The sequence below is a fragment of the Vulpes lagopus genome, chromosome 10 (assembly GCF_018345385.1).
Source record: "Vulpes lagopus strain Blue_001 chromosome 10, ASM1834538v1, whole genome shotgun sequence".
Lineage (NCBI taxonomy): Eukaryota > Metazoa > Chordata > Mammalia > Carnivora > Canidae > Vulpes > Vulpes lagopus.
In genome coordinates this window covers 19,375,404-19,389,956 of record NC_054833.1, presented here as the reverse complement: position 1 = coordinate 19,389,956, position 14,553 = coordinate 19,375,404, and the positions used below count along the sequence as shown (strand labels likewise).

The following is a 14,553-nucleotide window of genomic DNA, read 5'->3' as shown; positions in this document are numbered from 1 at the left end:
CCAAAGGTTGAGGTGGCCGACATGGAGTGCAAACTGATAACTAATGAAGGAGAAGCTTCTTATTTGTGAGATCCATTTCAGTCATGGGTTGTGGCACTAGAAGTAGGGTTTTTGCAGGATCACGTCTCTGCCTCTCCCACCCATAGTCATTTTATCTATTGTTGTGGAAGAGCTCTTCAGCTGGTTTTAATGTCTTTTCTGGAGGGAATTTTTCCATATGTAGCTGCAGATTTGTCATGTCCATGGAAGGAAGTAGATCTGGGATCTTCCCATGACACCATCTTAAACCTGAGGAAAAATTATTTTTAGCCTAAAATCTTATGCTTGTCTAACTACAAATCAAGTAAAGAGTAGGATTCATTTTTACACATGTAAGAACACAAGAAAATTTACCTTCCATGTATTCTTTCTTATGAAGCTACTAAAGGATATGTTCCAGCAAAACAAGGGAGTAGGTCAAGGAATAGGAAAGTAGACACTCCAGGAAACAGGAAATCCAGCACAGGAGGGCCAAAGGGAAATACCAGATGATGTTAAAGTCCCAGCATGTTGGCCAGCTAACAGAGGGCTCCAGGGAAGGGTCTCTATGAAAAGGTTGTGACAAATAAAATCATGGTTTCAGAATTTTAAATAGAGATCTTATGTTTAAAAGAACTATATTGTAAGAAGATTGTATTCATCAGCCAGCAGCTGGAGCCTGTTGCACACCAATTCTTGAACAGATAAAATCTCCTGACTTTCGTTTATGGAAAAGTACATTTGAAAATCGTTTTGTGCTCAGCTAGGTCTTGAGATGATTGGGCAGCAGAGATGAAACCCAATGGTCCTCAGCAGATGAGGAGAGGACACATCTTATAACTAAAAGTTAGCAAACTTGAAATGCACTATTCAAAAAGGGTGATGATAAGACACACCTGACAGAGGTCTCAGTTATTTGTTCAGTAAAATATTTACTACCTGTAAGTGATCACAATACTTGACAAGGAGAGTAAAACTTTTAAGATCAATGGAACAATCCTGAATTGCATTCATCACTTTGTCGGTAGGTTAGTAGTGATCTTGATTTCAGAATGCATGGATCAAGTTCTGTTTATTATGAAGGCTGGTTTACTCGATATACCCTTCCCCCCAAGAAAAACATTAAAAACTGATCATATTTGAGCCTTTGGAAAACAACACTTAAGGGCATTTAACAAAACCAATGAAGATGTGGAAAGAATTAAAGCCAGACATACAAAAGCTAAGGCATTTTTTTAAAAGTACGCTTAAGTACAGTAAAAACAAAAATTTGTTCAGTAAAGAAATGTAATCCTAATTTATAACTCACTACTTGGCTGTGTAGTCAGCAATATTTACATAGTTTAAAAATGTAAACATTGTACTAATGAAGTAAACAACATACCATGGGGGGTGGGGTAGGGGTACATGGCATCAACCTGTAATACAGAAACTATTTTCAAAGTGTGGACAGGGCTTAGGAAAACAAAGATAGGGAAGTCCCCTGAGCTAACAATAGCAGGAGGTCATTGCCATTTCTAGGCCTGAATGTTCAAGCTCAAGGGGAGGGACAGTTATCAGAACCTCAGAGAGCAACTGTATAGATAAGGCTGGCTGCCAGAAGAGGAGAAGGAGTCTTATCCTTCATGCCCCCTCCAATCCAATCTCCTGCTGATGCCTCCATTAACTAGATGCAACCCAAAGCCTAAAGATTCGGGAGCCTGTGCACTTTATCCACAAAGGTCAGCCTCCCTGGGGATAGGCTGGATAAAAGAATACACCTGGAAGAGGTAGACAATGACCAGCAGAGAGCTAAAACTTCATGACCACAAAATAATAATGTCAAAAATTAACACGTCAAAAAATAATACCACTAACCTGTTATTTAGAATTGAACTGGCCAACCCTCAAAAGTAGTTGCCTCTGGAAAGTAGAAAGAGTTGAGAGAAGGTATGTAAGAATACACTGTTTTTCATGGTAAAGCTTAGAACTATTAGAGTTTTTAAATATTTGCTTAAATCACTTGATTAGAAATAAAAATTAATAAAATGTTGTCAAATGGTGAAAAAGACCAGAGAGAGAGAAGAGAAGAGAAAGAAGAGAAGAGAAGAAGAGAAGAGAAGAGAAGAGAAAGAAGAGAAGAGAAGAGAAGAGAAGAGAAGAGAAGAGGAGAGGAGAGGAGAGGAGAGGAGAGGAGAGGAGAGGAGAGGAGAGGAGAGGAGAGGAGAGGAGAGGAGAGGAGAGGAGAGGAGAGGAGAGGAGAGGAGAGGAGGAGAGGAGAGGAGAGGAGAGGAGAGGAGAGGAGAGGAGAAGAGAAGAGAAGAGAAGAGAAGAGAAGAGAAGAGAAGAGAAGAGAAGAGAAGAGAAGAGAAGAGAAGAGAAGAGAAGAGGGGAGAGGAGAGGAGGGGAGAGGAAGAGAGGAGAGGAGGGGAGAGGAAGAGAGGAGAGGAGGAAGTAGACATAAGGGGAAGAAAATTGTACCAATTTTGTCTTTTGAATCTAGCTCTGGTAATCCTGTCACCTCCCTGGGCCTCAATTTTCTCACTTATAATGCAAAAATAATAGCCCCTATCTCAGAGAGTGGTGGAGAAATTCGAACGACATCATATATATAAAACATTTGACACAGGATAAGCCGTTAGCTAATGAGAAAGGGCTTCACAGAGCTCTAAAGAAAGGGAGCAAAAAATCTTAAAGTCACTAAAAGACAATGCCTTTATAATTGATTGACTTCTTTTACAGCTTCTCTTGAAACCTCAATATCTAAACGAGTCTGGCTAATGTCAAATGCTCAGTAAAAATTTGTTGGTTGAAAGAGTGGAAGTGTTCCATCACAGCACTGCCAGTGCACTCTCTGCCTCTCTCCTTGATTTGATGTAATGGGACAAATTCAAGGGCCTTGTGATCTGATTCTGTAGGTTTCGCCTTGACTTTGACCTTGCAGTCAGTCTAATTCCTCTGATCTTTCCAGACTACTTCTCTGCAGCCACCAGCCACCCCCTGTAGGCCCCCAGCCTAGTCCCCGGCAGCCCGCACCTACACTCCTGCAGCCCCCACCCATCTCCCTACAACCGCTACCTACCCTTCTATAGCCATAAGTCTACCTCTCTGCAACCCCCACATCTCCTTACATCCCTTATCTAACCCTCTACAGCTAGGCTCCTCTGCCATCTTAATCCTATTTTGTATGTGAAGCTTCTCAAACCCATACTCCATCCCTGAAGCCTCTCTCCAGCCTAAATACCAAGTTCTCTGCACTCTGCACTCTGGAGTCTCTTCTGTGAAGACTGTGAAGCAAATGGGACTAGCCCTTGAGTTCAGGAAGGTCCATTAGACTGACATCGTGGAGGATGCTCTATCAGTGGCTTCACAGCAGGGAACTGAGGCCCAGCGGTGCTCTCTAACACAGTTATGGAAGGATTGAAGCTCCACAGATGATGTGGAAAAGAGGCTCTTGTAGCTCTCTCAGTGTCAGATAGTCCTGGCTTCATCTGTTCACACTTGGGGAGATGCTCCAAAGGGTTCTAATTCCACCGTCGTCCTGCTCTCTGGCTTCTCTGTAAGATGCAAAGTTCTGGTTAGAGAAAACAAAATCCTTTGAAATTAGTATGTGTTAATATTTGTTTAGGGAAACCTGGGTCAGTCAGTAAAGTGTCCGGTTCTTGATTTCAGCTTAGGTCATAGTTTTGGGGTCATGCCAGTTCAGGCTCAGTGGGGAGTCTGCTTGAGATTCCCTCTCTCTGCCTCTGCCCCTCCACCCTCGTCTTTCACTCTCTCTCTCCAATAAATAAATAAATCTTAAAAAATTTTTGTTCACCATGTAGGACACATTTTTTTATGGCCTTTCAGTGAGCAGCCCTTTCTCACTGCTAACAAAGCCCTTAATATGGAAGCGACTGCTCCTTGTCAATAGCCATCTCCTCTTTATAGTCATGGGCCCAGGGACGTATATGTGTCCAGGGCCTGCCTCCAAGAAAGATCTCTTTCCCTGATGAGAGAGGTGCAGGAGGAGGCCCTTTGTCAAGGCCCTCCTTGCTTCCTGCCTGGGATTCCAAGATGTGTGGGACAATCAATCCTCCAGCTGATACAGCCGTCTCTGATTAGAAAGTGAGGTGTTGCTGACCCACTGACGATGTAAAGGAGCAAGAGCAAAAGGGTCAGACCCTCAGACATCACTGAGTCACATAACCATTCCTCGGCCCACCCTAATGGTCTAAGTAAGGTATTATTGGATTTTCTGCAGCTTGGAGTCAAAACAATCCTAAATGATGCAATGTGAATGCCATTAACAGCAATATGAGAGTCAGTTTTGTCTGTTTCATATTGTCTAAGAGGACATGGGTGTCCTTTTGTTCGAAACTCAACTCCAGGGGCACCTGGGTGGCTCAGTGGTTCAGCGTCTGCCTTCAACTCAGGTCATGATCCTGGGGTCCTGGAATTGAGTTCCCCATCAGCCTCCCTGCAGGGAGCCTGCTTCTCCCTCTGCCTGTGTCTCTGCCTCTCTCTCTGTCTCTCGTGAATAAATAAAATCTTTAAAAAAAAAAACAACTCTACACTGGTACTTGGGACATTCTTGCAATGACAACTATGATGTCTATGAGTGGTATCGAAAAACTTTTACCATCAAGAAAGAACTGACATGGTCATACTTCTCATTCACAGTCCAGATACTGCCAATTTTGATAGACCACAGGATCAATGCCACTTACCTTCCTCCTAGGGCCAACGGACCAGATACTACACAAAGTTGTACAATTGTGAGTCACATTGCTTCTTATGACACTGGGAAAAGTCTTCTAGAGAGGCTTTCTGAAGCTGTCTGGAAAAAGAGAGATAGGTCTCTTACCTGCCACAATGCCAACACCACACACACACCGCAGATCCTACTAATGGGCCTCTTTTGGAGAAAAGCAGAAACCCTCCCAGATGCCATCTTGGCCCGTGTTTATAGAGAGATACTGTCTGGATTCCATCTTTGTAAGGAAGCATGAGTGGTGCCTTGGGAGGCTCTAGAAGATTTGCAGCATGCTTTGGAACTGTTGCTTTTCTTCATAATAGGTGGGTAATAGAACACACCTATGTCTTCCAGAGGAGGAGGTAATGTGAAACAACACAGCCTATCCTCTAAGCACAATGGAGACAAGTTCTCAAATGTCAATGGGCACAAGAGTGACCCAGAGAGTGTGTTCAAAATGCTGACTCTGAACCCCTACACACCACTTTTCTCCCTCACAATGAAGAAAATAAGGTTGATCACATTATTAACATTCAAAATTTAAATGTGCTAAAAAGAAAGACCATTAAAAACCTGAAATGCCCCTACTCTGAGAGAATTCACCATTATAATGTTGGTGCTTGTCCCTCCATCTGCTTTCCATGCATTTATATGCACCCAATGTCAGTTTACAAAAAGTTAGCAAAGTTGGCTATTATCCAAGATGCCTTTTTACAAATTTTTTTCCGTGTTCATTTCGCCTTTCCTTCCCCAGAAAATCAATGTTAATATTCTGGTATATGACCTTCCATTCTTTTCACTTATTGATAGAATCCCACATGAAAACACTGGAAGATATACAAAATTATTTTTGCCATTATTTTTACATAAAAACGTGACCATGGGCGCCTGGATGGCCTCCTTGGTTAAGTGGTGGACTCTTAGTTTCAGTTCAGGTTGTGATCTCAGGGTCATGAGATCGAGCCCTGTATCAAGCTCCACACTCAGTGGGGAGTCTGCTTCTCTCCCTCACTGTTTCCTTCTGCCTTTCCCACCACTCATATGCTCAAATAAATAAATCTTTTTAAGAAATTAAAAATAAAAAGATGTGACCATGTTTTATATATATATATATATATATATATATATATATATATATATATATATCCCTCTTGCTTATTGAACTTAACTTTTCACAACAATTAGTACAGCATTAATTCACCCTTTTCAATAGCTGTATATTTCACAGCATGAATGCACCACTATTTATTTATTCATTGCTCTAGTATAAAGCATTCTATCATACACACACACACAAAAAAAACCTCAAATAAATTAAAGATCTAAATGTGAGACATGAAACCATAAAAATCCTAGAAGAGAGAGCACTGGCAGTAATTTCTCTGGCATCAGCTGCAGCAACATCTTTCTAGATATGTCTCTCAAGGAAAGGGAAACAAAAGCAAAAATAAACTATTGGGACTACATCAAAATAAAAAACTTCTGCGCAGCAAAGGAAACAACCAACAAAATTAAAAGCCTGTGGAATGGGAGAAAATATTTGCAAATGACATATCTGAAAAAAAAAATTAGTGTCCAAAATATAAAAAGAACTTATACAAATTGACACCCCAAAAACAAATAAACCAAGTTAAAAATGGACAGACGACATGAACAGACATTTCTCCAAAAAAGACATCCAGATGGCCAACAGATACATGAAAAGATGCTCAACATCGTCACTCATCATCAGGGAAATGCAAATCAAAACCACAAAGAGATATCACCTCACACCTGTCAGAATGACTAAATCAGCAACACAAGAAACAAGTGTCAGTGAGGATGTGGAACAAATGGAACCCACAAGCACTATAGGTGCAAATGCAAATTGGTGCAGCCACCATGGCAAACAGTATGGAAATTCCTCAAAAAGTTAAAAATAGAACTACCCTACAATCCAGTAATCACACTACTGGATATTTGCCCAAAGAATACAAAAACACTAATTCAAAGGGATACACGCACCCCTGTGTTTATAGCAACATTGCCTACAATAGCCAGGACATGGAAGCAGCCTCAGTGTCCACTGACAGATGAATGGATAAAGAAGATGCGGTGTGCATATACCAAAAGAACAAAATCTTGCCTTTTGCAATGACATGGATGGAGTTAGAGAGTATTATGCCAAATGAAGTCAGTCAGTCAGAGAAAGACAAATGCATATGATTTTACTCATATATGGAATTTAAGAAACGAAACATACAAACAAAGAGGGGAAAAGAGAGAGAGAGAGAAACCAAGAAACAGAGTCTTAATGATAGAGAACAAACTGATGGTTCCCAGCAGGGTGGGGTGGGGGGAGGTGAAATAGGTGATGGGGATTAAGGTGTGCACATGTTGTGATAAGCACTGGGTGATGTTCAGAAGTGTTGAACCACTGGGGTGGCTCAGTCAGTTAAGCATCCAACTCTTGGTTTCCACTCAGGTCATGATCTTGGAGTCCTGGAATCCAGTGCTGCATCTTGCCCCTTGTTTAGAGCAGAGTCTGCTTGAGGTTATCTCCCCCTCCCTCCTCTCCTCCCTCCCCCTCTGTTCCTCCTCTCATTTGCTTACATGCACTATCTCTCTCTCTCTCTCTCTCTCCCCACCAAATAAATAAATAAATAAATAAATAAATAAATAAATAAATAAATAAAATCTCTACATTGTACACCTGAAACTACTATAACACTGTATGTTAAGTATACTGGAATTAAAATTAAAAACTTAATAAGAGCATAAAATAAAATTTTTTTAAATTTAATTTAATTTAAAAATTAAAAAATTTTAAAAATAAAATACTGATTCTAGTAGCCCTGCACTCTAGAGTTTTGATTCTGGAAGTCTGGGCCTGGGCCCTAGAATCTCCTTTCAAAATAAACCCACGTGGCACTCAGTAGGAGATCATCAGACCCTTTGAAAAATTAATTACAAATAATTGAAATCCACAGATTATCCAAAAAGTTCCATTTTTGGCAATGATCTTTGCCGCATCCCTTCTCCTTCCTTCATTTTTTTTTCTTTTTTTTTTTTAAAGATTGTATTTATTTATTCATGAGAGACATAGAGAGAGAAAGGGGCAGAGACACAGGCAGAGGGAGAAGCAGGCTCCATGCAGGGAGCCCGACATGACCCCAGAATCACGCCCTGGACTGAAGGCAGGTGCCAAACCACTGAGCCACCCAGAGGTCCGCCTTCTCCTTCCTTCATGTCCTAATTTCTTCCATCAACCCTCGCCTTCCTCCCTGCCCTCTCTCATATTCCTGCACCACCTCCATCTCCAAATGTGACCTAGCTCTGAGAGTCACTTTAGCATACCAGAATGTAGGCCTCCAAAAGTCTCTACGAAGTACACGTGCTCTTCCTCAGATAAGCTTGCAACATCTACTGAGCATTTTGCAGGGGCAAGGAAACCAGTGGTGGCTCAATCCTTTCTGTTCTCCCAGCCCCTCATCTGCTTCTCTTGACTCCATTCACCTTCACCATCTCATGCCCCACCTCAGGAGCATCCTACACCCTCATAGGCTTCTCATCAGGTATCCAACCCAAACCCAAGCCCCATGCTCATCTTTCTCCACTCTCTCTCCCTTCTTGTCCACATGCTTTACCTCTGTGGCCAATCTGATCCCACAGTTCCAGATATCTCCTTGCTGTGGCAGACTCCTAAGTCTCTCTGCTAGTCTAAAGCCTCTATGCCAACCATCTGCTCACCGGTACTTCCAAACCCCACACACCAAAACTCAAGTCACCCCTCACCTATGTTCCTGTTTCCTGTTTCTAATACACTGACATTCCCTGGTTCAAGACCTTGCATGATCTTTGACATTCCCTCTTGGCCCCATATTCAATCCTTTACCATTTTTTTACTCACTTCTCCTTTCCTGTTTCTCTCTGTATGTCCCTTTCATTTACAATACAGGCTTTGTTTATGTCTTGACCTCAAACCTAGTCAAGGTTCCTTGGTTTCCAGAAAGAAATGACTGGTCAACCCAAGGAGATTATTAAAAGGCACAAGGGCATCTCAGGACACAGAACTGGAAATGTAGCTGGACCTCATGGGAAACAGGTTGGATCTGGAAGGCTTTGGGGATAAGGTTGCTGCTGCTTCCAGCTCCTTTTCCCCGCTTGGCCCATCTGGTTCTTCTGCCTGGATCCCTTTCTGTAGATTTGTCTCATTGTCCTGCTTTTCTCCACCTAGACTGTTTATGTCCCCAAGTGATTGTCCCAATCTCTCATGTGCTCTTTAGACTAAACAGTCTCATTCATTTAGTCCAAATTTTGGAAAGAGAGGTTTGATGGACCACTGGCCAGCCAGGAGACAGCCAGATTTGCCATGAAGCCAGCTTTGATTCCAGCATCTGGATTAGTCCAGGTAGAATTATGGGTGTTAAGACAGATCAGCAGCATCTACTGATGAGGATTATTTCCTAGACGAAGAGGATGCTTAAAATGTACCCCACAAGGGCAGCCCAGGTGGCTCAGTGGTTTAGCTCCACCTTCAGCCCAGGGCATGATCCTGGAGTCCCGGGATCGAGTCCCATGTCAGGCTTCCTGCATGGATCCTGCTTCTCTCTCTCTCTCTCTCTCTCTCTCTCTCTCTCTCTCTCAGAAAAATAAATAAAAAATCTTAAAAAAAAAAAATGTACCCTACAAAATTCTAGTATAGTGGCTCTGGGAAGCTGAGTTACAAACTAGTGGCATGTCCAGAACCAAGATTTTACTTTTCTGTTATGAAATGAGAAAAATAGCAATTGTCTATGTGTGCATGTGCATGTGTTTATGTACGTGTGTGTGCGTGTGTGTTAGAAGGAGGGACCATATGTTATATAAGATTTCAGATGTCCTTTTTGAGAAAGAGTGTCCTTTACTCAGAGATAATGTCCTTTCTGCTTATGGAGGTCGACATGTCTTTGCACTTAAGAAATGGTAGTGGCTTACATGGCTGTTTGTGCCTTTATTTAGCAAAATAAAATGTTGGGATGCCTCGGTCATTCCCTTAAATTTGGGGGGAAACTTGGCTGGTCCATGAATGTCTTGGAGTGTCTTAGAAACATTATACTATGCCTTGATTATCTGAATAGCTTTCTGCACGGTCTCTCTGCTTTCAAGATCTCTTTCCCATCTACCTGAGACATCACTAGCAAGTTAATCTCTCTAAAAATTTTGTAAGTCTATGTCCTTGTTGAAGTCTTCAAGGGCTTTGCAATTATTATGAAATAAAATAGAAAGTCCTTGACCTCTAGAAACTAACTGCAACCCAGATCCCCAGCCCTTTCCCACTGCTCCCATCCACACCTGCCATGTGTTCCAGACAAGGCTCCTTCTTATCCTTCCTACCCCTGCCCTTTCCCACCACCTGCTTTCCAAACTACCTCCAATAAATCCTCTGATCCTCTCAGCTAAACTGAATCTTTCCTGACTCTGCATTCCTTTATTAAAATACTTCTACATTCTTAGAACACTTGCTACAGTCTGTGTCATCGTGTGATATTTGTGCATTTCCTATACACCCTCACTAATCGTAAACACTTGGGGGCAGCTACCATGCCTATGGACCAAGTGTGGTGAAGGTGGTGAAGGCGGAGGCATAGAACACAGGATTCAGAGTATGGCTCTGTTCTGTGTGACTTTAAAAATGTCACTCAACTAGTATGAACCTCCACTCACTCGTCTTTAAACCGGAGAGGATAACTGCTCAGAGTCATCGTGTGGTGAGTGAGGTCACCCATAAAAAGGTGGTGGGCTGTAATTACAGATTTTTTTTTAAAAGTGATTTTTTTTCTTGCTTGCATACAGTGGACAGTCATAAAATATTTGTCCAACTTAAGAACCTCATGAATGAATGAATACTGCAACAAAGGAGGCTTACTTGGGGTCCAATAGGAGATCTCACTATAAAATTAATATTAATCTTTGTGAGTGATTACTGGGGAAGATTCCAGTAAAAGAGTTCAAAAATATTTGAGCAACACAGCACATTTGGAAGAAGTACCTCACTTCCGAAAGGGACCACCTCAAAGGATGATGCTCAGGTGCAAACACATATGTTGGCCTGTTTCTTTTTCTTTCTTTCTTTCTTTCTTTCTTTCTTTCTTTCTTTCTTTCTTTCTTTCTTTCTTTCTTTCTTCTTTCTTTCTTTCTTTCTTCTTTCTTTCTTTCTTCTTAAATGTGACTGCTCTCCTTGGTGACTGGCCATACCCCATAAATGGACCTATTTGCTTTTGATCATCTCTCTGTTCTCTGCTCAACCTTGGTAGACTGGCTAATGACCACCTAAATGGCTCAAAATCAGACAAAAGATTGGGACATATGGAAACATCTGGATGGACCATCTACTGCTGAACTTCCTGTTAAGTAAAAATAAACATCTTTGTGAGAGAAGTCACTTTTTGTTCCTTGCTGCTAAAGACATCCTAGCAAACACAAAGTCGAGAAACCATCTTACCCTGTTCTTTCATATCCAGAAATCAGGCTGAGAGCCCAGAGGTGTTTCGGGATGTCTGTGGGGAGAAAGATGAGGGAGAGGAACCTCAGCGGACTTCACTGTTGTGTGTTGAGCCCTACGGTGCTGCATTAGGCATGACTCTAAATTCTGTAAGTGCCTACCTTCCCATGCACCTCACAGCATCCCTAGGAGAGAGGTGGCCTTACTTAGCCATTTATAAGCAAGAAAAGTGCTGAGAGGTTAAATCATTTGCTAATGTTACACAGCCATCAAGTGGACTGGTGAGATTTTCTCCCAGGCAGGCAGGCAGGCTCTAGAGTCCACCTACTTTACCACCGGTAACAGAAGGAAGGTCCCTCCAGGTGCCATCATTTGGGGACCAATCTGGCCTGAAAAGGTCCACACAATCTTCCCTTTTGGGCTCCCTTTTGGAGGAGGCAGGTGATGAAGGTTAGCCTGAACTCAAGGGTGTCTGGTCCATGCCTCAAGTCCTCCCCACAGTATCCAGGCCACACCCCTCTGTGAACCGTGGCTTCCTCCCTGCTCAGGCCCCAGCTCCACCAGGCCCACGGCCTCCCCACCTCTGCTCCTTTGGAACCCAAGGCTTCATGCATTCCTTCTCACCACCGTACATGGGCCTGAAGCCTCCTCCTCCCTCAAGCACACTCTTGTAGATGCTTGCTTCACTTGATGCATTCCACCCCTGGACATCCTCTGGAGATGACACAGAGAGGTAGAGAAGAAAGATCAAAATAACTGACAAGAGTTAGGGGAAAAAGTGCAAAACCCCATATCCCTCCTCAATAAACAGCCACTAAAATCGCAGTGACTGTGCCCAATTTCAAAAGATGCGTTCATGGTCCATACATTTAAGGCTCATAAACATTCTGGTGAAGAGGTCTCGAACACATCTTCATGTATTAGGGAAATAAAATCTCACAAACACAGTAGCAATAGATTTAGAGTATTCCATTCTAATTATTGTCAAGGTAACAGAATGTGTACTGTCCTACCTGATAAAATATAGCTGTGGGACCTGCGCCCCAGGATTCCATCTCTCTGCTTCCATGACAATAAACAGTGATTAGATTTCTAATGTGCTCTGGGTGCTGGGCTGAGGCTCCAGGGAAATGAGCTGACATGATGTTTGGATGGGTGCTGAGAGATTTCTCATGCAGAACTCTTTCTCCCCCAAAATGCTCACACAGCACTTCAAAAACAATCATCACTGCTGACTGGAGGCACCAGCAGTTGGGGTGACCCTTCACGTTAGCAACACCCTGAGACTTGGGGCTTCTACTACTTGGCTATTTCGGACATCCTTCTCATCTGTGTCTAGGGGCAAACCACTTGTCCTCCACACCAAGCACAAAGAGAGCCTGTTCCACTCCCCAAGACACAGCCACTTCTCAAGGCATCTTGTAGTCGCCTCGTTCGTAGTGCAATTGTTCATTAGCAACTTTATAGGGAAGAGAATTTGCTTTATTCATCCTTGGAATCCTCACCCTTTCTCCATCCAGTCCTTCAAAACTCAACCCTGCAGCTGGCTGGAGAAGGTCCTGGAAGTTGAACGAACCCATGAGGGATGGAGGGATGGAGGGATGGTGGAGGGTTCACCACTGGTGAAACGGTTTGTCCTCTCCAGGCTGAGGCTTCCCTCACAGACATCCTGTGTTCTTGTCTTCACCTCTTTCTCCCCATTTTGACTGTACAGGGACGCAGAGATGGAAGGAGTCTCGTCAATGATACACCAGCCTTCCTTGGGCAATCCTTTTCTGCTGTGTAAACCCTTTCAAAAACTGGCTTCTTGGTCTTTATGTGACCGGAAAATTTTGCAAGAATCAACTGTGGTTCTAAGAAAAGATTTTGCTAAGCGAAGTGAAAGCCCTCCCATGGCTGCCTGCAGACTGCTGGCAACTTCCCCTGTGCCACCTCAGGACAGACGAGGAAGCCCAGCTGAGCACCAGGATGCTGACTTGCCATGCCTCTTGCCCTTCGCAGGGGAGAAATGGGTGTGAAGATGGTCCGGGCCAGGAGCCCCAAGGCTTAGCGAGCGAGAGCTGCTAGTGGGCCTACCTCCACAGCTCTGGTTCCTCTGTTCAGATGCCCCCTGACAGTTTCTTCACCCCCCAGACATTCAGTTCACCCTTTTAAAAAAGGAAAATTCTGTGCAGATGCCACTTCCTCCAGAAAGTCTTCCATGGGTCCTTCCAGCCAGAGCCAACCACCCTTTCCATCACTTTGCCTAGCGATGTATAGCCCCATGGCCTTTGTGTATAGCCCCATATGCTGTGTATGTTGTTGTATTTGCTGCTGTGTTAGGTCCTCCTGTTGACAGCAAACCCTTCAGGTCATTGACTGTAGCGTAATCATTTCATTCCCTCCACATACCTTCTTCCCCACTCTCTCTCTGTGCCCCTCTCTCTGCCTCTCCATCTCTGTCACTCTGTCTCCCTGTCTCTGTCTCTCTCACTCTCTCTCTCTCTCTCTCTCTCTCTCTCTCTCACACACACACACACACACACACAGAGCAGTGCTTGTCCCCAGGACTTTTTGAAAGAGCCTTTTGAGCAGCGCAGAGAATGGCTCCTCCACTTCTACCGGGAAATCTGACTAATTCCCTCCACTGCTTAAATGGGAGAAGCGGGTTTCCAATTCTATCTGAAATACAAATACTGAGTTTCAGCCACACCAGTTCTGACCCCTTTTATGGCACAGGAAAATATTCCTCCTCTTTGGGACAGCTGCATTTTCCAAGTTACCTTTGAAAACAACACACATTAAAAAATCCGAGTTGTTGGGCACCTGGGTGCCTCAGCGGTTGAGCATCTGCCTTCGGCTCAGGGCATGATCCTGGGGTTCTGGGATTGAGTCCTGCATCGGGGGCTCTCTGCAGGGAACCTGCTTCTCCCTCTGCCTGTGTCTCTGCCTCTCTCTCGCTGTGTCTCTCATGAATAAATAAATAAAATATTTAAAATATGCATCAATAAATTTTAAAAAATAATAAAATAATAAAAAATCAGAGCTATACTTTTTCTTTTTGTGACTTTCTTTGTGACCGTATAGTATTTGCTCACAGTAATGATCTGAGGACTCAGCACCATAATATATTAAATACCAGAGAAGCCTTGGAGAACTATCGCCCACCCTTGCCAATTTACAAGTGTGGAAACCGAGTCCATAAGGGATGACATGACCTGCCTGTGATCACTCAGCAAGCTGGTGGCCCGGCCAGACCTTGGGCCAGGCCCTTGACTCCAAGGAGTGCTCTGCTCTCTGATTGGTAGTTCATTGCATAGTTCTTGTTTGGGTTTCCATTTTCTTTTTCTTTCTTTTTTTTTTTTTTTTTTAATTTAAA

At 43.2% G+C, this 14,553-nt stretch overlaps 1 long non-coding RNA gene across 1 annotated transcript; it reads right to left on the bottom strand.

Annotated features, from left to right (window-relative positions):
• Window positions 1-438: 438 nt before the first annotated feature.
• LOC121500396 lies at window positions 439-12,202 on the bottom strand. Its single transcript, XR_005990379.1, has 6 exons — window positions 11,828-12,202; window positions 11,196-11,250; window positions 4,707-4,816; window positions 3,242-3,554; window positions 1,876-1,920; window positions 439-584 (listed from the first exon to the last, which is right to left on the bottom strand). It is a non-coding gene; the product is annotated as an uncharacterized LOC121500396 (long non-coding RNA).
• Between the last annotated feature and the right edge of the window lie 2,351 nt (window positions 12,203-14,553).